At 42.7% G+C, this 25,865-nt stretch overlaps 1 long non-coding RNA gene across 4 annotated transcripts in view; it reads right to left on the bottom strand.

Moving 5' to 3' along the window:
* Window positions 1-2,050: 2,050 nt before the first annotated feature.
* The window catches only part of LOC131812696 (uncharacterized), a 362,864-nt gene continuing 339,049 nt past the window's right edge, over window positions 2,051-25,865 (bottom strand). For all 4 annotated transcript variants that reach the window (XR_009346443.1, XR_009346442.1, XR_009346444.1 and 1 more), the window contains 2 exons: window positions 3,548-3,743; window positions 2,051-3,146 (listed from right to left, as the gene is read on the bottom strand). This is a non-coding gene — a long non-coding RNA (uncharacterized LOC131812696). The remainder of the gene's footprint in view (window positions 3,147-3,547; window positions 3,744-25,865) is intronic.

Below are 25,865 nucleotides of genomic sequence, written 5' to 3'. Positions count from 1 at the left end.
TTTCACCCAGTAGATGACGAATTATGGTACATGCTAACTAAAGAGTGGCTTCTGACGAGAAATATGTATGAACTTTCAAAGTGTTGGCACCGTTGTATGGATGAAGAGTTCCAGGGCTGGTGACAGAGCCTACACCCCTGGCTGGTAGGACAGGGTTCCCCACAGCAGTCTCTGAGGCTCTTCCCTAGCAATTAGGGCATGATTGGCAATTGGGGGCTTTCCCGTTGCCCCAGAATTGAAACCAAGTCTCGGAGTGGTGAGCAAAAAGCACTTAGTGTCTCACTTTCTAAGTCATAATCTCTCCAAGGAGGCTTTGGGTGGTTGGATCCAGTCACAGAAACACAGTCTATCGAGAGTGTTGATTTGAGAGTGGGCCCTTCCACCTCCCCATTCATCATCCCTACCCCGACCTTGGAGGAGAAGAGGACTTGGAGGTGAGGGAGGGTCGGCCATTTTGGTAGTGCTGCACTTGCAGAAGAAGATTACCCCCTTCCAAGATGAAGGAGGTTCTTCCAGCCCTTGGACAGTCTTGAAGTCTTGTGCTTTCCCCCTCTCTAATCATTCACAAAGATAGGTGGGGCCTGTGAGGAGAGGAGATGGCATTTGATTTCGTCATCACTGCTCAGGCTGTGTAAGGTGAATGAGAGAAAGAAATAAGTCTCCCCATTTGTGTAGGTGTAACTCGGGTTACGACCCTGACTATCCCCACAAAAAAGGCAAGGAAGCATCTGCATCTGAGGAACATGGTAGGAGAGCCACCAACTGGAGCTGAGTTGGAATTTTCTGTCAGATCTCTTGAGGGATCTTTAATGTGCAAGATTATAGCTTGAGCATGAGTCCCTTATCAACGGACATGTTGGAGCTACCACTGTCCTCATCAAAATCACAGAAAATGAGATAGAATAGTAGCCAGAAGGCCACGACTGTATGAAGTTAAATAAAGAAATATCTGCCCTTTCCTTCAGCCTCCTCCCTGGCCCACACTGAAAACTCGGCACCCAGATGGGAGGGAAAGTGGCACCTGAAGGACACCCACCCTCCCTCCACCCTGTCCCAAGCACTCAGGGCCAAGAAGCTGGCCGGTGTAAGGGTCCATGTCAAGTCTCTCAACCTTTCTGGACATCCTCAGGTAACAAAAGTCCTGACATTTTCAATCACAAAGATGTACTCCCTCTCAGTAAATAAAACAACCAGTCAAAACATTACTTCACTCAGAGTTAAAGCTTTCCACTCTCCCCAGTCCTGGCCTGCCTTGGGCTTGGAGACTGGGGGTGGGTCAGCTTCTTCCCTATTCTTCCCCTGTCTTGCTTTTCTCCTTCTTACCCCCTCTTCCAAGGGGTTGGAAATAAGGTAGAGGGATGTGAAGAGAGGGGTGGTGAGAGGAGAAATAAGGGGGAGGAAAGGTGTTCGCTGATTGGTTTGGTACAATCTGGCTGTGGTGTTCTTTGGGCAGGTGGAGTCCCATTGCTGATTCTGTCTCCTCAGTGAAGCTTTCATAAAAGACTCAATGACCTCCCCTCTGGGGCCTCTGACTATGACCCCCTTGATGGGAAAGATGTCCATTTCGGCTCCTGAGTATCTGGAGGTCCGTCCTATTATCTCTCTAGGCAATCTACCCCAGGAGAATCCAAGATGGTCCCAGGCTAACTCCCCTTCTCTCCTTCCCTAACGTGGGCCTTTGTGTCCCCTCAAACACCCTCATCTGCCCAGCACCCCACTATTCCCAGAGGTGCACTTTGCTCCCTCCCGACAGTCTTCAGTCTGTTGCCTAAAGATCCTCTCTGCAGGGTCTTGTCTGTGGACTTTTTTTAGACCGGTTTTGCTAGAGATGCGAATGATTTTTGTTGGGTGGAAGAGATAACCTCAATGGGTTATGGTTTATGGTCATGATGGAATACTGACAGGTTTTGTACCTAACTCAGCAATCTTATCTTAACACTGCCATAAATACTTAGCTTTTCAAATGTTCTTTGGAATGATTTTAACATCCTAGTGGTTTTTCCATTAATTAATGAGTTGAATAAAATCTTCAACTTGTGTACATTTTATTTGAGAGTCACAATTTTACCTTTTTGAAAATTATTTCTTAACAACATTCAAGACCCAACACTCTCTGCTAAGAAATTCTACTACTACTAATATTTGATGACAGTACTAACTTACATGTCTTCAGCGATTTATAGGATGTAGCTTCCTTCCTGCAGTAAGAATCTTCTTGAGGACAGAGACTCCGGGTGTCTGAGCACCCCTGCATCCTTTCTTCCTGGCATAGTCTCTGGTACATAATAGGAACTCAGTAAATATTTGCTACGACTTTCATTTGATGTTCATATAGCCCTGCAAAGTAGGTAGAGAGATCCTCCTCCTTCATTTTGCAGATTAAATGTGCTTGGATGGCTTGCTCAGTGTCACACAGGTAGTAAGTTGAGAAAGTTGGGACTCAGTCAGGCCTTTTTATTTCTAGGGTAATGTGTTTTTTGAGGATACCACAACTGTCTCTCATTTTATAGATGGGCACTTAATACTCCCACATAAATTAGAAATACCTCCTGGCTAAAATCTTCCTTAAGTAACTACTTCTTATTAGGATGCTCTAAAAATTTTTTTTAAACATAATTCAATCTAGAGGTGCTTGGGTGGCTCAGTGGGTTAAGCCTCTGCCTTTGGCTCAGGTCATTATCTCAGGGTCCTGGGATTGAGCCCTGCACTGGAGGCAGGGGGGTAGGGGTGGGGGTGGGGGGGTCTCTGCTCAGCAGGGGGCCTGCTTCCTCCTCTCTCTCTGCCTGCCTCTCTGCCTACTTGTGAGCTCTCTATCAAATAAATAAAGAAAAACTTTAAAAAATATATAATTCAATCTATAAAACTTCTGAATTCATGCTCACAAGCATGATGTCCTCTGAGGTCATGGCAAAACTATCTAGAGCTAAATCTGAGAAGGATGATTTGTTATGGAAATGGAGGGAACATTTTTGCCCCAATAAGGTAGTATGTCCTGGTTTAGGAAAAATCCAAATGTATGGAGTTTTGTATTCCAAGCCAGGCATGGATGAACACCAGAACATCAGAAGCTGGTTCCAGTCTGCATCTGGAATTTTCTTTAGTCAATATTCTTGTTTCTGTGAATGCCAACGGAAACCCCAACCTTCCTGAAAAAGAAATCAAAGAAACCAAACAGAGAAGTCGTGGACCCCCTTGAAATACGCTTGAGTCTTCATTTCTTTCCATCCCCCTGGCCAGCATCCTGTTACAAATCGTTATCCGTTCTTATCTCAATTGCTGCAAAATCTCATGATCTGATCTCCCTGCACCTGTTCTTATGCTTCCCTCCGATCGACACCGCAAATAAAGTGATTTTTCAAAAACACGATGTGATCTTGTTTCACCCTCTCTGTAGCCTCCCACTGCTCTGAGACCAACCTAATTCCATAATGTGGGCTAGAGCCTCACATGACTTGGCCTTGCCCAACTCTCTTTCCAGTCGCTCTCCCATCTGAGAGCCTCCCCACATGTTAATCCCTCTTCCTAGAAAGCTCCACTTTGTCCTCACCTAGGGCAACCCCCATCACACTTCAGGGGCAGAGTCGTTTTCTTGGAGAAGACATCTGTCCTCCTCCAGGCCCCAAGTCACACTCATGACGGATTTTTCAGCATTCGTTTCCCCAGCAGACTGTGAGTTCATCGAGGCGAGATGTGCTGTCTCTCTTGTCTGCAGCCCTGGTTCGAGGCCTGGCACTGTATTTCACCTGTTCAAAGATGCAAACAATCCCCCCTCCCCATTAACATCTCTGACATCAGGATATAACGTTTTATCATTAGTATGTCATGGTTGATTCGGCAACATTTTTATTTCCTAGTGTAAGAGAAATAATTGTGGGTCATATAACTGATACGATCTTCCACTTGAAGAAGTCCGGTGGTTGCTACATGAATATAGCAAAAAGCCTGTAGTTACTTGGTGTTTGGCCTCAGTGCAGAAATTCTACTACCGTAGGCTTGGCTGGGTTCTTGAAAGGCTGTTGGCAAGTAGCAAAGCAAGAGAGTCAACTGCTATTTCCTCCACTGGTGGTGGACACCACCAGGGCTTTTCTGCCTGAGTGCTACCTCAATGTGGTGTATGTTGCAAGTTCATGGGAGAAGAGCTCTGTGTCTGGGATAATTCCTGCTGGCTACTGCCTGCTGCTCTGGTGTCTGCTGATTGCACTTCTGTCAACGCGATTTCAGAGCCCCACCCCTGCTGTCAGCACCTCCGCTGCCAAGGCTGATGTCATGTCAGCTGCCCCATCTCAGATCAGCTGCCCCCATCGCTGTCCTCCTTGGTCTCCAGATAGCTGCTTCTCTCCGCTAACTGAACAGAGCCGCCCGCGCGTGCTCACAAGACACTTTGCCCCTATTAGACATTCCTCTGTTGGGAGCCCAGACAAAGCCCTGGGAGAGGAAAAAGGGAGTTATGGAGTGCTTGGTCACTCATTGTAGTCCTGCCTTGACCATTGGTTCAGAGCCCTAATGCTACCAGAATAGTTCGCATCGCCTTTCCTTGGATTCCAGTAGTAACTCTGGAACAATTCTTACAGGCAAGCAGCTGTATGGGACCCAACAAATTCCAGTTTTGCCTTTACATAAAATGGAGCCTGTTTTTACCCCTTCTTGGGGATCGGCTTTTCCTTTGGTGGAGGTTGTTTCACTCCATTTGCCGAAAAAATTCTCTACTTATCCATGGCATGTCCCGATCCTAGCACAAGAAGGCGTAAGTAGAACAGGTTGTTCAGTTGACCATGGCCTTGATCAGTCGCAGCCATGATTGACGAGGCCTCCTATTTCTGGGCGTCCTCTCCCATCATTACCCCTGCCCGGGGCGTCACGAAACAGCTGGGTTGTATCCCACTGACAGAATCTTTTAGTCACTTTCAATTCTGCCAAGGAAATATAGACATGGGCCTTCAGCTTCTAAATTAACTTTGATTCCCTCCAGACCCTGGTCCCCTTTAGGTCACAAAGCATCTTAAAACTGATCTGAACGTTTTCATTTAAAAGAAAAGGAAGAAGGATGGGGGAAACATGAGGGAGAAATTATTGAGGCAAATATGACAAAGCATGGAAATGTACGTCAAATAAAGACCTTATTCAAAAATGTAAAAGAAATTAAGATCCTAATAAATAACTGAGTTCCAAACTTTCTAACCCTGAATGGAAGCAAGGACAGAAATACGTGGTTAGGAGGTGCCGCTGAGCTGTGGTGTCTAGAGGACCCGCCCGCAAGTGCAGCACCCTGGGCTGCAGCCAGGAGTCATGTGTGGATTTGAATCCAATAAGCCAGAGAGGATCACCTGATGAGTTTGCCCCAACTGAGGGACCGGGAGCAGATGCCAAAAGTAAAACACTGGGAGGGGTTTGGATGGAGAGATAGGCTGTGCCTATAGACATTAGTCTCCTGTAAGAAACCAGCTGAAATTATCTAATGGAAATTTTAAACGAGGAACAGATAACACCCCCTGTGATACTAGAGAATGATCGTGACCTACATTGCAAATTTTGAGGATCTTCAAGGGGAATGGCTGGGCACCCAGTAGAAGGAAATATCCAAGGCAAGGGGCACCCCCAATTCCTGTGGGGTACAGGCTAGAGGCCAGAAGGGGCCATGAGGAAGCAGGGAACTCTTCACTTGAAAATGCATTTGCTACATAGAAAAATCTTTGAGAATCAGCCGTGCCAGCAGCCCTGCGGAAACCTGCCACATTCAACAGGAAGCTCAGGAGAGAAGGGTTTCTCTCCAAGCAGGAGTCCCCCTGAAGTGTCTTTACTCTTGTGTGATATGGCCGGGCTTTCCTTGATCGGCAAGACAGAAGTACAGGAAGGCTGTCAGATACAGAATGGAGGCTAAGCCAGACAATGGATTTGGGTGCAGAAACCTTCATTAACATAAAGTTCCCCTGGTATAAGACCTCTTCTGATAGACCTCTGTGTCCCTGAACTAGGGTGACATGGTCGACCGGCCCTCCAGTTGAAGACTTAAAGATTCTAAGTCTATTCAAGTAAGACCTAAGAGGAATTCACCCACCTTAATTTTAAACAAATACGAGATCAAATATTCAGACACACACACATACCCCCCCACCCAACACACACACTACAGAGGGGCTATTAAAAACCTTCCTACAACACACAAGATGAATGTAGCATTGATAGATAGACAAAGGCATTCTTAAAATATATATTCCATTCAGGCCATACAAGTACACTTCAGAGAGAGACTACTTAATGCCCTGGAAGAAGTAAGAGCAAAGACCCGAAGAAGCTAGAGATAAAAGACGAGATGGTAAGATAATATATTCCTATGTAATGAGGTAGTCCATTAAGGAATAAATGTAAAGGCAATGCTACCAAATAATCTGATAACGGTCCAAGGCAGTCAGTGACAGAACTCTGCAGAAAATCAGATCTATAAGGTGGAGGGTAAAGCTGAGGCGGGCTCTATGACGCAGAGGATAAGGACATGAAAAAGACATGAAAGTGATGAAAGGGACATAAATGGAAGAGTCAGAAAACGAAGAGTCCACAGGCGGGTCTTCTGCTTACTTGCTCTCAAAGTCCATTTCTCCTGAGTTACAGGTGTTTCTCCAACTAGAAAATGGGCTGATAGAAATCCTAGCCTATAGGGCTCGGGAAAAGGATTGAATGAGATAATGATTGCCAAGTGCCCAGCATTTACAAAGCATCAGATAAACAGTACTTGCTCTTAAACTTCTGCTACTGTTTCCATTATTGTTACATAAATGGACACAGGGACACCTGGAGAAAAAGTCAGTACCATTGACTGTGGTCTATGTCCCAGGACCACCGTCTGGATTTTGTCTATAAATAGGTATTTTTCCCAAGAAGAACTCAGAGCTGCTAAATTCCCTAAATCCATTTTTAAGGGATATCTGGTTTCACACATAAATTATGCATAAATAAAGCATAATTTGATGGGTAGAAAATATTTCATAAAACTTTCCCCATAACTCTGTGCACAGAGCTTCAGTCTTCTAACATTGAATGTTGCAATGGAGAAATCAGAGGCTGGCTTGTTTTTTTTTTTTTTTTTTTTTTTTTTTTACATGGAATACATTAACAGAATAAAAATTACAGCTTCAACACTATCCTTGCAGTTCAGTAACTCAAGATATGCCTCAAGATTGTTGTTGTTGTTGTTCTCAGTCTTTTAAATTTTTTTCTTTCTGGAAAGAGTGTTCTGTTGACGTGCAGGTTCAGCTCTGGGTTTATTACAGGAAAGTTTTCCCATGATATCTTGCAATGCATTTATGTCTCATGTATCTGTTCTCCTTTCCAGAAATACTGATGTGCCTGTCTTAGTTGGCCTTTATCTGCTATGTCCATCCCTTGTCATCTTAATGATTTATAAACACCTTCTTTCCACTTTCCTGAATGCTCCAGATTCTGGTTATTACAGCTTCTAAGGCAGCGTTATTGCGTTCTGTTTCTTTCCTGAACATCCACAGCTCGCCTTTTCTCCTTTGGCTATCTTAGAATCTCTTCCTCTTTTTTATCTCTCTGTTTTGCTTCCTTTTCAAAGGAGTCTTGTTCTTCTTAACTTCTCTGAGGGTTAAAAAAAGTATTTATCTGGACTTGTTTTCTACACTCTGGAGTATTTTCTCGGTGAGCTTGGAATCATTCCAGATGTGAATTCCTCATCCGGTTTCCACTTCTGAACTCATCTCATTCTTTTCCTGTGGGTAGTATCTATACATAGGACCCAGACAGGGCCTTTTTTATTCACCTCTCCTGGAAGAAGGGGGCCATTGTACTAGAGTTAGCTATTTGCTCAAGAATGCTGTGCGTAGTTAGGGCAGAGCAATGATCTGGAACTGCTGACAGCTTTGGTCCAGACGCATGGTTTCTGAAGACGTTTAGGGAGGTTTTTTTCTTAATTTTTATTGTTTGCCCCTATCACCTGAGCAGATCACCCGGACAAGAGGTAAGTCTGGCTCACAGTGAATCCCTGACTCACAACTAATGTCCATCTCATTTAGTTTTAACAAAATCTAGACCACGCTGAGGTCTGGAGGGTTATGCATCATCTCTCAGCATCCTTCTCCAAATCCAACCCCAAATCACAGATTTGGCATCCTTTTTGCCCTACGGGTTGGCAGTTGTAGCTCTAACTGTATTTGCTGGAATTGGAACTTTCTTCCCTATGTATGTTCTTTGGATTATTTGAATAGGTTACAAGCTGGGGACTATAATTAACCAGCTTGTCACCAGAAGTCCAATGCAGACTTTTAAAAATGAAAACCTGATGACGTCATCTCATTCTGCTGAGCCGCTGTGATCTGCGGCCCAGCTCCAGCACATTTTTGTCCTTTACTCTTCCGCTTCATGTGATGCTGTTCGCTCTCCCCCTCCGAACGCTTAGGACTTTCGTTCCCTCTACCTGGGATGCTCTCCCTCACCCCTCCCCTTGCTTGGCCAACTCCTGACACGCAGGGCTCAGCATCAACAACACCTGCCCACGGATGCTTCCTCTGTCCACGGTAAGTTTGTGGTCACACCATGCTCCTGCACTTTGCTATGTCAAACGTCCCTTTACACCTGGTCAGCAGCTCCCACAGTGACATCTTGATCCCTCTTAAGGTTGTTATGTGGTGTGGTTGAGACAATAAATAAGGAATTCCAATTTTAAACTGCAGTTTTCAAGTGCGTTTCAAGATTATTTCTCTAATCTAGACTGGATGTTAGTAGGAAAGTAAAAACATTATAAATTGATTTGGGTTTTGGTTTTTAAAACTATTTTTTAATTTTTAATTGAAGTATATTTGACATACTATTATATGTGACATAGTATTAGTCTGAGGCATACTACATAGTGATTCAACAACCATATACATTACAAAATGCTTACCACTTAAGTGTATTAAAATATTATTTGTCTTTCTCTGACATATTTCACTTAGCATCATACACTCTAGATCCATTCATGATGTTATAAATGGTGAGATTTCATTCTTCTTATGGTTGAGCAATATTCCAGGACACGTGTGTATGTGTGCGTGTGTGTGTGTACACCTTATGTCTTCTTTATCCATTCATCTGTGGGCAGACACTTGGGATGCTTCTTTATAATGGCTATCGTAAATAATGCTGCTATAAACATAGGGGTGCATACACCCTTTCGAATTAGTGTTTTCATTTTGGGGGGTAAATATCTAGTACTGGAATTACTGAATCATACAATAATTCTATTTTTAATGTTTTGAGGAGCCTCCATACAGTTTTCTACAGCGGCTGTGCCTGTTTGCATTGCCGCCAATGGATCATGAAGGTTCCTTTTTCTCCACATCGTCGCCAACACTTGTTATTTCTTATTTTTTATTTCACTCATGTGTGGAATTTAATAAAACAAGCAAGGAAAAGAGATAAACACACACACAAAAAGACTCTTTTGAAACAATTATTGATTTGAGAGAGAGGGAGGGAGCAAGAGCATAAGCTGGGGGAGGAGCAGAAGGAGAGAGAGAGGGACAAACAGACTCCCTGCTGGGCACAGAGCTGCATGTGAGACCCTGAGATCAGGATCTGAGTCACAGTCAGAAGGTTAACCGACTGAGCCACCCAAGTGCCCCCAAACAGACTCTTAAATACAGAGAACAAACTGGTTGTTGCTAGAGGGGAGGTGGGGGGGAATAGGTTACGTAGACAAAGGGGATTAAGAGTACGATTATCACGACGAGCGCTGTATAATGCATAGACCTGTTGAATCATCATATCGCACCCCTGAAAGTAATATAACTGTGTGTTAACTATACTTGAGTTAAAAAACATTATTTTGGGGGGGAGGGGCAGAGAGGGAGAGAGAGAATCTTAAGCTGGCTCCACACCCAGTGTGGAGCCCGACCTGGAGCTCAGTCTCACAACCCTGAAATCATGACCTGAGCCAAAATCAAGACTCTAATGCTTAACCGACTGAGCCACCCAGACACCCCCAAATCATTATTTTTTTAAAGTTTTTATTTAAATTCCAGTTAGTTAACATAAGTGTAATTTTAGGTTCAGGTGGATAATTTAGTGATTCAACACTCCCGTACAACACCCAGTGCTCATCTCAACAGGTGCCCTCCTTAATCCCCATCACCTGTTTCACCCATCCCTCCCACCCCCCACCTCCCCTCTAGTGACCATCATTTTGTTCTTTATACTTGAGAGTCCATTTCTTGTTTTGCCTCTTTTTCCCCCTGTGATTGTGAATTTAAAAATATTATTGACTCTATTCCCTATGCTGGGCCTTTTCCTCTCTGTGGCTTTTTTATTTTATAACTGGAAGTTTGTTCCTCTTAATCCCCTTCACCCATTTCACCTACTTCCCATCTCCCTCCCCTTTGTCAACCACCAGCTGGTTCTCTATATCTATGAGTCTGTTTCTTTTGTTGCTGTTGTTCATTGTGAATCAATTTTGAAGTATTGTGTCTTTGTATCTGTAACAGTTATTCACTCGAGAACAAGTCTAGGATAATGAGGGTTTGTCAAGAAAATGGGTGTCCTGGGATCTGGAGCATACAGCTGAAGAAAGGAACGACTAATGTATCTTTGAGGTTTAAGTCCCTACCCAATGCGATGTCCATCTGCATCCAAGTACGGGGTAATTCCGAGCCTGGAGGTTCTGTAGGGGTGGAAGAAGGACCAGTTCCTCAAGACAAATCAGGGCGTCGACTCAAGTTGTTCTGTCAACTTGCCGCACTCTGTTTTCATACTTCCTGTTCGTAGGTAAGCACTTCGTAAACCGAGAGGCAAAACGGAAGGCCTGTGGTTTCCTTGCTAACAAGCCGAGTGAGGCGTTCACAGCGTTCTCCAGGCTGTCAGAGGGCTTAGATCAAGTGTTTTCACGCTTTGCCTAAGCTCTTCTCAGACATTTTCGCTTCAGGCTTTTATCAACTGCCAGGCACTGAGCAGCTGTGAGTTCCACACCTCACAGGTATGTGGGGCTGTCAGCTGTCGGATTCCATCCGCTGCAGAGACGTTGTGCTGTCTGACACCCCTCTCCTCAGCCCAGCAGGAGGAGTTGCTGTGAGCTCCCGGCTCCTGCTAACCCGGGGAGTCCCTGGGGAAGACACTCAGCCTGGGCCCTCTCGAGAGCAGCATCGGCTTCCCTGTTTTACGTGGACCCCAGTGCCCTGCTCTCCAAGATGCCCTGTGGGAGTCGAGGGTGGGGGTGGGGGTAGGGTTTACTCTGATGGCCTGACCTGCCTGCAATCTCTAGATGGTTCGAGTGTCGGTGTACTGTTGAAAATGGGGTTCAAAATTCGTTTTACCGGGTTCAAAAAAACTAAGAATGTAAGAACTTTTTTTTTCTTTTCAGTCTTGAAAGTTAACTACTGTCATTGAAAGTCAACAACTCATTGTTTTCATGCCTCTCAGGTTGAGGGTGGGTCTTCCTTTTGCCTCTTGTGTCTTTTTTCAACAAATTACTTTTTTTAAAATGTGTTAAGATGGGGCACTGGGGTGCCTCAGTGGGTTAAAGACTCTGCCTTCTGCTCCGGTCATGATCCCAGGGTCCTGGGATCGAGCCCCACATTGGGCTCTCTGCTCAGCAGGGAGCCTGCTTCCACCTCTCTCTCTCTCTCTGCCTGCCTCTCAGCCTACTTGTGATCTCTATCTGTCAAATAAATAAATAAAATCTTGAAAAAAAAAAGTGTTAAGCCTCCTTTTCTTTGCTTTAATCTGCCTTAGAGTGGTAGTACCATTTTGTCTTTTAAATTGTATGAATCTTTATTTGGGTGGTTTGAAGAATTTTCTTACTGTTGAGATGTCATTCCCCTTACCTGGAATCACAGAAACGTTTGGAGCTGGGAAGACCCTGGGGATCTTTCCTAAATCTCTCTCCTCCTAGAGTGAGGGATTGTGACCAAAGTGGGAGGATTTGCTCTCTGCATCTCACAGCCAGTCATGGAGCTGGGACCGGACTCTCAGGGTTTCTTACCCTCGGGTCAAAGGTATTTCCATTATAGCTGCTTATCTTGAAGGTATTCCCACCTGCAAGGCTCAGCATCTTAGACTCTAAGAGCTCCAGCACCACCTTCCATGAAAATACACAGGTCAACTTGTACGAAAAGGAATGATAACTACAGTCCATGTGATTTTGTCAACTCCTTACCCAAGGCCCAAGAAATGCCAATACCTGTGTCAAACAGTCCGTCGCTGGTTAATTAGTATTAAGTTGCATCAGTATGTCAGGACAATTGTCAAACGATGGAAGCCCTTGGTTCTCCCAATGGGCTCATCGGGAGATGTGAAGCGTGGCATCCCGGGAAGCGTATCGATAATAATGGTAAACAACATTTCACAGTGGATACTTTCCTTGGAAGCCAGTTATATTCAAATTGTACATCATAGGCTAAGAAGTGCAGAAAAATCTGGTGCTCTCTTCCAATTAGTAATACTGATAGAGTAGGCTGAATTTAGCAAGCCTTCATATTTTTGTTACAATAATACTAATAATGAAGATGATAATGACAATATTTTCATGGCATCTTATAGTTTGCAAAGCTCTTTCATATCTATAATCTCATTTAATTGTCACAATAAATATTTTAAATAAGTATCTTCTTTTTTAAAAGCTGACATTTGCGACTCTAAATCTCACAGCATATTACTGGGAGAAATTAGATTTCAACCCGTTTCTTTCTATTCAAAAGTCTCATGATCTTTTGTCATTTCTTTCTTCCTCCCTCCTTTGACACACATTCATGGAATGCTACGTGCCAGAAACTTAGTAAGGAATGATTCCATCAAATGTGCAAAATCGGTTCAACACAAGGAAAATTATTAGCCTAATCTATCATTTCAATAAATAAAGCAGCAAAAATTGGGTTTTGTGGCTACATTAGAGCAGTAAGAAATGACTCTCTTTGGATAAGCTTGTCCAAGTTCACCTTTTATCGATGAGAGAAATCTGGCATGGAAGTGGGAAATTGCTCAAACGTCCAGTGAGAGAAAAGCAGCAGGCCAAATGGCCCAGGTATTTCCAGTAGACCACAGTGCTCCCTCAAGAGACACACAAGACATGTACTTGGTAAAAATCTTTGTGCATTTCTGAAGAATGAGAATAGGTACACACACACAACACACACACACTGACCCCCCCCCCCCCACACACACAGACAAAATACATACATAAGCAAGTCAATGTTAGTCTCAACGGAGAAATCACAGAAAGGCATGCCCTCTGAAGAATAAGATATTATAGTGTTTTATTATAGTTTTTACTATAGATTAGAGATGTTCTAGAATTGGAGATGCTCATGAAGGGGGATTCACATAGAAAAGGAAAAGAGAGAAATACCACCTTCTTAAAAATCCAAGGGAAGTTCTATTTTTAACTTCTTGAGGAATCTCCACACTGTTCTCCAAAGAGGTTGCACCAACTTGCATTCCCAACAACAGGGTAAGAGGGTTCCCCATTCTCCACATCCTCTCCAACACATGTTGTTTCCTGTCTTGCTAATTTTGGCCATTCTAACTGGTGTAAGTTGATATCTCAATGTAGTTTTAATTTGAATCTCCCTGATGGCTAGTGATGATGAACATTTTTTCATGTGTCTGATAGCCATTTGTATGTCTTTATTGGAGAAGTGTCTGTCCATATCTTCTGCCCATTTGTTGATATGATTTAGAGTCTGTTTTGTGTGCGTTGAGTTTGAGGAGTTCTTTATAGATCCTGGATATCAACCTTTTGTCTGTACTGTCATTTGCAAATGTCTTCTCCCATTCCGTGGCTTGCCTCTTTGTTTTCTTGACTGTTTCCTTTGCTGTGCAGAAGCTTTTGATTTTGATGAAGTCCCAAAAGTTCATCTTCGCTTTTGTTTCCTTTGCTTTTGGAGACATATCTTGAAAGAAGTTGCTGTGGTTGATATCGAAGAGATTACTGCCTATGTTCTCCTCTAGGATTCTGATGGATTCCTTTCTCACAGAGGTCTTTTATCCATTTTGATTTTATCTTTGTGTACGGTGTAAGAGAATGGTCGAGTTTCATTCTTCTACATATAGCTGCCCAGTTTCCCCAGCACCATTTATTGAAGAGACTGTCTTTTTTTCCACTGTATATTTTTTCCTGTTTTGTCGAAGATTATTTGACCATAGAGTTGAGGGTCCATATCTGGGCTCTCTACTCTGTTCCACTGGTCTATGTGTCTGTTTTCACGCCAGTACCATGCTGTCTTGGTGATCACAGCTTTGTAGTAAAGCTTGAAATCAGGTAACATGATGCCCCCCGTTTTATTTTTGTTTTTCAACATTTCCTTAGCAATTCAGGGTCTCTTCTGATTCCATACAAATTTTAGGATTATTTGCTCCAGCTCTTTGTAGAATACTGGTGGAATTTTGATTGGAATAGCATTAAAGTATAGATTGCTCTAGGCAGTATAGACATTTTAACAATGCTTATTCTTTTGATCCAAGAGTATAGAATGGTCTTCCATCTTTCTTCAATTTCTTTCATGAGTATTCTGTAGTTCCTCAAGTACAGATCCTTTACCTCTTTGGTTAGGTTTAATTCCCAGGTATCTTATGGTTCTTGGTGCTATAGCAAATGGAATCGATTCTCTTCCCAATGACCCTGCCATTGCACTCCTGGGTATTTATCCCAAAGATACAGATATAGTGAAAAGAAGGGCCATCTGTGCCCCAATGTTTATAGCAGCAATGGCCATGGTCGCCAAACTGTGGAAAGAACCAAGATGCCCTTCAACAGACGAATGGATAAGGAAGATGTGGTCCATATACACTATGGAGTATTATGCCTCCATCAGAAAGGATGAATACCCAACTTTTGTAGCAACATGGACGGGACTGGCAGAGATTATGCTGAGTGAATTAAGTCAAGCAGAGAGAGTCAATTATCATATGGTTTCACTTATTTGTGGAGCATAACAAATAGCATGGAGGACATGGGGAGTTAGAGAGGAGAAGGGAGTTTGGGGAATTTGGAAGGGGAGGTGAACCATGAGAGACTATGGACTCTGAAAAACAATCTGAGGGTTTTGAAGGGGCGGGGGGTGGGAGGTCGGGGTACCAGGTGGTGGGTATTATAGAGGGCACGGATTGCATGGAGCACTGGGTGTGGTGCAAAAATAATGAATACTGTTATGCTGAAAATAAAAAATAAATTAAAAAAAAAATCCAAGGGAATCAACCCAAAGTCTAAGTAAAATAAAGTGGCAGAAAGTAGGTAGATACATAATAACTAAGTCCTGAGAAACTGAGATAAATAGAAACTATCCTAAAAAAAAAAAAGGTCAATTTATGATAACAATGCAACACGTTAAACATTTTATTTATTAATTAAACAAATGTTTATTGCCAAACAATGTTCTGGGCACATGAGTTACAGCAGAGAACAAAAAGACAGAGACCCTGCCCTTAGGGATCTTTTGTTCTTATGGAGGAGACAAAGCATAAGGACATTGTATCATGCCTTGGAAGCTAAGTGCCATGGGAAGCAGGTACTAGTGAGGAGGGTAAAGGGTGTCAGGACTGCAGATAGTGAGCATGAGTTACATTTTTAAATAAGATAGTCAAGGCCATTAAGATGGTAACATCTGAGACAAGACCTGAAGAAGGTGAGTGAATTAGCCATGCAAATATTTGAGAGAAGAATGTTCAAGACAGAGCAATCAGCCAGTGCAAAGGCCAGGAGGTGGCCTCTCTGCTGTGGTAAGGAAATAGCATAGCAAGATGACCTACCCAGGTATTTGAATTGAATTAATACTGAAGTGGACATGGGGGATAATCACGCAGACCCTTGTCTACCAGTCTGAGAACAGGGGCTTTTACTCTGAGTGAAACAGGAAGTCTTTGGCATTTAGCAGAAGAGTGTCACAATGTGACGTGAACCTTAAGCAGATCCCTCCACTAACTGTGTTGAGGGTAATGCTTGAGCATTGCCCTCTCCTTCTCTTTTCTCCTGGCTCAAATCTCCAGCACCTCAATTCTCACAGAAAACAGTGGCAAGGCCAAAGTAAGGACAGTGGAGGCAAGAAAAAGAGGCCTAATTCTGTATATATTTTGAAGGAAGGAAGCATCCACAAGATTTCCCGAGTTACAGTATACAAAGAAAAGGATAATGCTAAGGATTTCATCCTTGATCAACTGGAAGCATAGTTACTAATTAATATAATATGGGGGGCACCTGGGTGGTTCAGTCAGTTCAACATCCAGCTCTTAATTCCAGCTCAGGTCGTGATCTCAGGGTCCTGAGATGAAGCCCCACGTCGGGTTCGGTGCTCAGCAGCGAATCTGCTTAAGACTCTGTCTCTCTCTCTCCCTCCCTCTGACTCTCCTCCTATTCATACACACCCTTTCTCTCTAAAATAAATAAGTAAATAATTCTTAATAAAATAATAATTAACATAATATGGGACCTATGAGAATTATAAAAACAAATGCTAAAATCCTTATGGGATAGTACCAGAACTAAGACTTTACCCTTCCTATTCTCTGTAGGCCTAGTCTAGACCAGTGTCCAGAACACAGCAGGCACATGGTAAACACCTGTTGAGAAACCTGATGAATGAAGGGATCGTAACTCCTGGAATCGTCTCTCTGAACTACAGTTTAAACCAGCAGTTCTCAAACTCTAGCATGCAACAGAATCACCTTGTTAAGACACAGATTTTGGGCCTTATCCCCAGACTTTCTGATTCAGTAGGTCTGGGATGGAACCCAAGAATTGGCATTCATAACACATTCTTAGGAGGAGGCAGATGCCGCTGGCTCGAGGAGCACACTTTGAGAACCACTAGTTTGAATGCTGTGCTGACGTGCTCTGACACTGAGCACAACCTCGCCGGGCCTGAGGTAGATTTAACCCCTGCCTCCCTGTGTGCTTTGACATCCCAGCTTCCTCTTCATGGCCCAATGACTTCTCCCCTTCCTGACCGCTCATTCCTACTCATTAGAGTTTCTCTTTTGGTTTTCAGTATAGCCATCTTACAAATGATTTTACCTATTATCTCTTTTTGTTTGGAGCATTTTTGCCTCTGAGTCTCAGCTTTCCCTCATTTCTGTGGGTTGTTTCCTTCTTTTAGTTCTGCCTCAGCCCAGACAGGGAAATAACCCCCTTTCCTGGATTTCCTCAGGGTACCAGCACTGCCCACTCTTTGCCCCCCCGTGAGGTAGTTGTGTGGAGTAGATGTTTACTGAGGAGTCTGGCACAGCTCAGCAGATAAATTAAATTTTAACAGAAGACATCTCTGCTCCCAAATTTCATAAGCCACTCCCACAGAGGCCAAATAGCTTCCCTGTCCTGTCCCTGTGACCCTCATTCTTCAGATGTCCCCACAGCACACAGGCACGCCTAAACTGAAAGTCCTTCCCACTTTGCTATGCAGAGTGGTTTCTCTCTTTCTCCTACCTCAGCCCTTTCAGGCCAGGCCCTGGGAAGGGGGGGAAGTGTCCCCTTCTTACCCAAATGATTTATTTTTCCAACAAAGATGACTTTCTTACTTATGAGATTTTAGCCACTATCTTTATAATGGTAATATTTTCCTCCACCATAACTCTCTCTCTCTCTCTTTCTCTCTTTCACACACACACTTAGCTTTAGTAAGCAAAAGACCTCATTATGGTTCTAATCTGTATCTCTTTGTTCATTTAGGAACTGAGGTCATTCTCTATGTTTTTGGTTTAATCCATATATGTTTTCCAAATAAATGTTAACTTTCTATCCTATCTCATAGTTTGCCCTTTAATTTTGGTTATGCCAAAGTGTTTTTAATTATCATGTAGTCAAGACTGCTAATTGTTGTTCCTTATGACTTCTTCAAATACTTGTAACCTTCCGTGCTTTCCCTTAAATTCTGGAAGCCTAATGTTTTTCATTTGTATTTGGTTTTTCTTTTATATTTGGCCATTTATTATGCCTGGAATAATTGGCTTCTGACATGAAATAGAGTCTAAGTGAATTCTTTCCCCAACTGTTAATCAATCTTCTTTATAGCCCTGTCACCTAGCACGAGTTCTCACTAAGGATTTTCATGATCAGTGAATGAATCTCTGTACTCTGCAGCAAATAATACTTCTCTTCCCTATCTGAACACTGTTTCATCTGGGGATGTGATGAGCATGGCCCTCACCATCCTGTCAGCAACCACCACTCCCTACCCACATAGACGCACTTTGGGAAAAGCAAATTCCTCCGAAGGACACACTCAGTCCTTCTCAAGTAGTGAATCCACAGCCCATCAGAGGCAATCAGAAAAGATGCAAGCACTGTCCAGGAGACAAGGTCCAAATGCCCTCTAGGTCTTTGACAACAGAGGCACGAGAACTGGAAAGGAGGGGATAAAACTGTCTCTATGTGCAGCTGGTCTTGTTCTATGTCTGGGAAAATCCAAGAGATTTCAGAACAAAGCTACCTCAAAGAATAGAACAAAGTAGTACAGTAGCACATAATACAAATCCACATATGAAAATCAATAGGTATCCCTGAATTGAATTATGTATAAACTGCATATCAATCCAAATTGAGGAGCATTTTATAAAACAACTGACTTGTATTCTTCAAAAATGTCAAGGTCAAGAAAGGCAAAACAGGGGCACCTGGGTGGCTCAGTGGGTTAAGCATCCAACTCTTGATTTCGGCTCAGGTCATGATCTCAGGGTCGTGAGATCCAGCCCCCCAGCAACGGGCTCCCCACTCAGTGGGGAGTCTGCTTGAGACTCTCTCCCTCTCCCTCTGACCCTCCTCCCACTTGCTGCACGTGCATACTCTCTCTCTCTCTCTCAAATAAACAAATAAATTAAATCTTAAAAAAGAAAAGCAAAACACAAAATCCAAGGAACTGTTCCATAATAAAGAGATTAAAGATACACAACATGGGATACATGTGTGATCCTGGAGCAGGGAGGGGGTGGAGACGGAGGGGCAAAATATATAAAGGAACTTACTGGTTCAATTGGTTAAAGTTAGATATCGCTTATTGATTAAATAGTCATATTATGGTGTTAAATTTTTTGAACTTGGTAACTATACTGTGGTTATGAAAGGTCAATGTCCTTGTTCTTAGGAGATACAAACTGAATATTTAGGGGTAAAAGAGCATCGTATCTCCAACTTACTCTCAAAGCAATCTGGGGAAAACAAAAACAAAACACAACAAATGAAAAAACTATGTATATATCAGAATGTAAGCAATGAAGCAATCTGGAGAAAGGCTACATGGAAGTTCCTTGTACTATTCTTTCAATTCTTCCGTAAGTCTGAACTTACATCCAAGTTAAACAGTTATATAAAAAATAAGAACCCTCATATTTACAAACATGAACTGGGTTAGAAGACAAAATCGAAGACAAGACCTGTTCACACAAACAGGTACCCAGCCTAGACCTAATAAGAAATATCTAAAACCTTATGAGAAAAACAAAAGAAAAAAACACTCCCTAAAACCCAAAATTATTCTTATAAACAGAAAGATGTTCTTGATTAGAAAGACCCAAATTTAGAAAAATCAGTTCTCTCTAAGTTAAACTACAGATTTCTTGTGATCCTGACAAAAATGTTATTAGGGGCTCCCCACTCCCAGACCTTGAGAAGTTGATTATAAAGTTCATTTCAAATCCAAACTGGAAAAATAATTAGGAAATTTCTGGAAAATAAGACCTACCAAGTTCTACATATAGTTTAACATTTCTAAAATTAAATATGTGGTATTGGGATAGAGCTAGGACTGTAGAATAGAACAGAAAATCCAGAAATAGACTCAATGTGAAAGAAAATTTAATGTACGATGAAGAAATTCATAGAGAAAAGATGATTCGAGATAAATGGATAGCCAGGTTGGAAAAGATAAAATCTGATCTATTCCTTACGTCATAAATGAGGATACATTCTAATTGGATCAGAGACTTAAATGTTGGAAGGAAAGAAGGAAAGAAGGGAGGGAGGGAGGAAAAGAAAGAAAGAAACAGAAAGAAAAAGGAAAAGAAACTGAGAAATCATAAATATTAGAAGAAAAGCACAGGTCAATTCTTCTATAATACAGTAATAGGAAAAGGTTTTAACCTATGGTTCAAAATTTGGACACTGTAAGAAAAAGATTGATGGATTTGCCTATACAAAAATTTTAAAGATAAATTTTTCCACAGTGAAACTCTATCAAATGATAGTAAAAGACAAATGACAAGCTGGAAAATATCAACTTATATCGCATATAGCACGTTAATATCTTAAAATATAAGAAGACTAAAAAGACCAAGGATCTACAGAAAAATGAGCATGACTGGCACGGAAAAAGAAATGCAAATGGTTCTTCTCGTACAAAAGCTGCTCACTGTAACTCTCAGTAGTGGGCAATAAATGAAAAGGCCATGGAGATACTATTCCCCAAGTTGGACTGTGGGCAAGATTTAGGAAATAGACGTTGTCATACATTGCTGGTAGGATTTATAAAGTGATATCTCTATGGGGGAGAATTTGTCAGTATCTATGAAAATTAAATATATGATTACCCTTTGACCCAGCCACCCCAATTCTAGGAATCTAACCCAAAAACACACCGGCAAAAATAGAAGGTATATTAGATAAAATAGAAGATATATTAGATAAAGATAAAATAGAAGATATATGTACAAGGCCACGCACTGCAGTATAATTTGCTGTATTACATTGATTGAATGGACTATATGACACATTTACACAACTGAGACCCCAAAAGGAATAAATATATATGTGTGCATGTAATGTACGTGTGTGCATATAGTGTATATAGTATATATATATGTATATACACACACACACATTGCTAGTAATATATACATATATCCCTAAGATGTACCTACTCTTACTTTAGCCATTCTATTTCTAGGAGTTTATCCCATGAGAATAATTTTAAATATATTAAAATTGACTACCTGGGTATCCCTTCTGATACTATTGATCATATTGAATAATTAGAAATAATCTAAACATTGGGCAACAGGGGACTGGTTAAGTATGTGTCCTGAATACACAATGAGGAGAGCTCCCTTCTGCAGAAGTCTTCCCTACGCTCACCCAGTTCTCTGTGACCACCTCACCGTGACACTCATCTCAGTGTGCCTTAACGTCAAAGAATTTGTGTACAGGGATGGTGATTCCCTAGGTGTCGGGTTCCAGGACCCAGGGAATCACATACTGCTTACCTCTGTGTATATTTTACTCTGACTCTAACCTCTGCCCCTAAAAATTGACCTGCGCCTTATACACACACAGGCCAAAAATGGCAAAGGGGCATCATTTTCAGCATCAGTCCTAATCACTTAATGATGGCTTCCTGGAGAACCACCTGAGAACGATTCTGAGGCTGAGCCCAGGCTTTGTTCGAAGTAGTGCTACAATCAATTCTGTCACACACATGCAGAAGAGAATAGAGGCAGATATGCCACGCCTTGCGCCAGAAACTACGCATTGGTCACACTGACTTTGACTACTAATCGTTCTAACACAATGCATGAACTCATCTTGTAATTCCTGGTCGCATTTAAAAAAACAGACACGCTCACAAATAACCACCGTATATAGCAGACTATATAAAAGGTGTTTAGGAAAAATTATAACATCCTACAGTTTTAATTCCAAAGGAAAAAGACAGTACAGCTAGCAGGGGAGACCAGAGCCAGCTTCAGACAAGACGTAGCTTGAGTCAGGCTAGGAAAGATGAACAAAAAATATGAATAAGAAGAATTAGAAAGAACGGCGGGGGAACCAGTGTGAACAATACAGGTCGTGGGAAGAAATGGCTCAGTTGGATGGCATCGCCACCCAGAAATCTTCTTCCTAACAGAACCCTAAATTTCGTGTAGGTGTCGGCCCGCCCCTCCTGCAGCCACTAGCACGAAGGCTGACTCTTCCCCCAGCTCTAAGCATGGCCCTGACCGGTGGAAGAGTAAAGCCATTCGTGATGTCAGGGACCAGCTTGGGAACGGCGTGTGTTTTATTTCTAACCAATAGATATGAGGAGCAGTTTCCGGGGGCAGGGCGGGGGGCTTCTTGGAATAGTCTTCTTGCCCCAAGAGAAAAACCACAAGTTAAAAAAAGTGCACCTTTCCCTTCAAGATGTTACCATGTTGACCTGATGGTTGGAACCACTGCAGCTAATTCACCCTCTGGCCTGAGCTTGAATCCAACATTAAGAACGGCAGAGCAGAGGGGCGGGGTCCTTGATCACAACACCAGGCTGCTGAGTCAATCATCCCTACAGCCTACCCAATCCCCAGAGAGCACACGTTGCCTCTCTCTAGAAGTCAGGTTGGGTTTCTGATCATGGTGGCTGAAAGCATCCTGAGTCATGAGCGAATGGCGAGCACCTCTGTTGGTTAGAGCAGAAGGTACCTGAAAGGAACTCGAGGGAGAGATGGCTGGGGAAGGAGGCTGGGGGCAGACCTCATGAAACCCTGCCTGCCCGGCCAAAGAATTTGTAAATAATGGGGAGCCACTGACAGTTTGGTAAGTAATGGGGAGCAGACTCTCGGAACAGATGGGATAAATATTGGTGCAAATGCATGGTGTAGCTAGCAAAGGACCCAATTTGATGCAGACTTCTCTCTCCGGAGTGAAATATGCATCTTCAGAGCAGCATCTTAACCAGACTGGGAACAATATGGAAAGGACGTGGGCGTGAGTGATGATCAAGTCCCCGGCATTGGTCTCGATGGTCACGCTCACACACAAATGCTGCCCTTGGCTGCAGTTTCGCCAGCATCGTGTGTGAAACCAAACAGTTGGTTTCTCCGCTTTCCTTGGCAATGGCAAAGCCCCAGTTGGAGCCCCATGTTTGTGCTAAACTCCAGGCGGCACGATTCTGATTTATAACTTTTAAAATTATTATAAATGTGATTTCTTTCCATTGTAGAAAACTGGAAAATACATACAACAAAAAGAAAATTAAAATACTTTTCAATCTATCTCTCAAAGACAAATCACAGATAACATTTTGTTGTATCCACTCCAAACTTAGTCTCTCTCTGTGTATCCACTTAGTAAACAGAAGTAATGTCACAATGTATAAATCGTTTTGTCGTTTTTTTCCCAGCTCAGCAATATATCATGCATCACTTCTCATGTCAATAAATATTATTTATTTTCTACAACATTATTTTTAATGGCCCAGTGAATTTCATTCTAAAGACATATGATTGGAATATTATTTCCAATGTTTGGTATTAGATACATAGATGCTGTTGTGATGAACATCTTTATACATGTACCCAATTTATATGTTTGTCCAGTTATCATCTTAGAATAGACTCCTGGAAGTAAAACTGCTAAACAAAGGTAGAATAACATAAAAAAGTAAAAAATTATTTCTAACTCTCTTCTTAATAAGTATAAAAATAAGTGAAAGTGTCCCCTCCATGTGAGCCTCCCCAGCTTCATTTTTCCCAAGATTTAAAAATATCTATTTAACATCTATTTGGACATATGTCTAAATACACAAATACATCTATTTATATAATTCAACAGATATATGTATATATACATACAATATACAAATCTCCATTTAGGTGATTTGTTTTCACAAGAACAATAGATCTGTTGTGCTCGTATGAAAACTCGTGAACAGTGCATGTCAGTGTCCTACCACCACTCCCCCATCTTCCTTCTGAGACTGCATAGGATTATGCTTTCAAAGCAGGGTTATCAACCCAACCTCTGCCAACAGGAACAGCACTGGGATGCGAACCGTAATTGAAACGATTGCCAAAGGCCCGTAATTTCAAGTTCACTGCGGTTTTATTGTGGCTCATTCTTTAAAATCTTTCAGGTGTCTGTTCTTTCCACCTGAGGATGACTGGGTGACCCCTCCACCTCTCTGTGGACATGGTAGACATAATAAACCCACTGTGTTCAAAGGCTTGGCTGTATGGCTGACACTCTCAGTGCTGTCACCCAACCTCTATGTACCTTGGTTGTGCAACCTGGGAAATGGGACTCAAGGCATGGTGCAGTGGGACTGAAATCTGGGGCTTTGGTTCCAGACCAACAATGGACAAAAGAGCATTCTGAGAAGCCAGGTCAAGGTAGCAGAGTCAAGCCAAAGCAGTTTTCTGGAGTCAGGACGGACAATGCCAAGAGCAGAAGTCAAGCACAGGAGTCAGCATCAGTGCAGCGAGGAGGCAGGGAACGGGCACGGGGGGGATTTGCGCAGCCAATAAAACCGTCCCTCTGAGTTGGATTCCCTGGCATGAGGCCCCTCTGTAGAGCCAAGCATGCACCTCCCTGACTATTCCGTGGACTGTTTTAAAAGTGCCATCTACCTCCTGCTAAGGGTTCAGCTAATCTTCTGTGAGCCAAACCACCACGTCAGAGTCACTTTTCAGAATGGCTAAGATCTAGAAATCAAATCATGAGGTATACGTATATTTATTATATGATATGGCCACAAGGGTTCATTCATTTAAAAATACTTACTGAGCACTTATCATAGTCGAGTCCTATGCCAGGGTCTGAGGAATCAGAGGTGATTAAGACACAGTGCCTGCCCACAGGGAGGTGACATTTTGTTGGGACTGAGACACACACACACACAGACTACTTCAATGGATTATGTTGGCCACAAAGATGAGGGCTGGAAAAATTGTTCTAAAGTACTTTTAAGTAGCACGTGGTAGCCTTCACGGGAGAGACAAATAGCATTCAGACAAAGAACACAAAATATGCAGAAGGGAGTCAGATGAAGATAGAGAGGCATGATGAAGCTCAGGTAGAGGGGACAGCCTGGGCACGAGTGACAGCTTTAGAGACTGTGTCAGGAGCTGCTTGGAATTCAGAGTGGCCAAAGCAGACAGAGCAAGCGGGGAGGCAGGAAGGATGGTGAGACCTAAAACCAGAGAGGTAATCAAGCGCCATCACGTCCTTACCCACCTTGCTAAGGAGTATGGACCTCATCTTAGGGACAATGGGAGATACTGAAATGTTTTCAGAGGAAAGACAGCCAGATGGACATTTTAGAAAGATCATCACCACAAAAGGATTAGAGGCAGGGAACCCACACCTCTGAACACTGATGTCAAAATAAGCAAGCTTTTCTTTTTCTACTTCTCGTCTGACTGTTCTTTATTCATTAGCATTTACTGAGTACCTACTAAGTGTTCACACCCTATATCAGGCACCAGAGGTAGAAAGGACAGGACATTGGCCTCCCGGGAAAGTGGTTGACTGTCCTGGGCTGCTGTGTGCTTGTGAGATGGGTTTGTTCAAGGGTGTCATTGTTAAAAGTTAAGCATCCTATGTTCTCTATAAAAGGCACCACACAACCTCCTGCCCAGCTTTGGTTTCAATAAGAAAGCAGCACTCCCATCCCTTTTAATCTAGTGAAGGGAGCTGTGTGTCCCCGTGAGTGCCAGCCTGGCCCAGCAGAGAGCTCCCGGCCACGGAGGATGTCCCGTTCCTCGTTCCTCGAGCTCGGCCTGGGCTGTTGGGCCCTGGCTCCTCCCTGGAGCCGTTTCCATGGGCTGCCGGCCATACTCTGAAAAATGCACAGGTTGCCAAACTGTCAGCAAAAGCTTTAATGAATGGTTCTAATTACATTCAAGTAGCAGAGCCCACTGCCATTTTAATCAAATCTGGGCCTGGCAAGCTCTTTGGCAGGAATACAAGAGAAAGCCTCATGAAAATGCTGCCAAAACACTAATCACCTTTTATCCGAAATTTGCCTGATGGAGGCCTGGATATAAAACGCTTCGGGAGGGGGGGCAGCTCCCCAACAACAACAACGTTTGGGTATTTTAAGGAGATTATTTTGGGGCTTGCCATAAATTATTACATGTAGGGAGGGGAGAAAATTCTAAATCAGGAGTTGCTGGGGGACCTCCGTTTAGGAACAGTCCTAATAGCGGGGGAG

The sequence above is a fragment of the Mustela lutreola genome, chromosome 12 (genome assembly GCF_030435805.1).
Source record: "Mustela lutreola isolate mMusLut2 chromosome 12, mMusLut2.pri, whole genome shotgun sequence".
Lineage (NCBI taxonomy): Eukaryota > Metazoa > Chordata > Mammalia > Carnivora > Mustelidae > Mustela > Mustela lutreola.
This window is presented reverse-complemented; position numbering and strand designations above follow the sequence as displayed.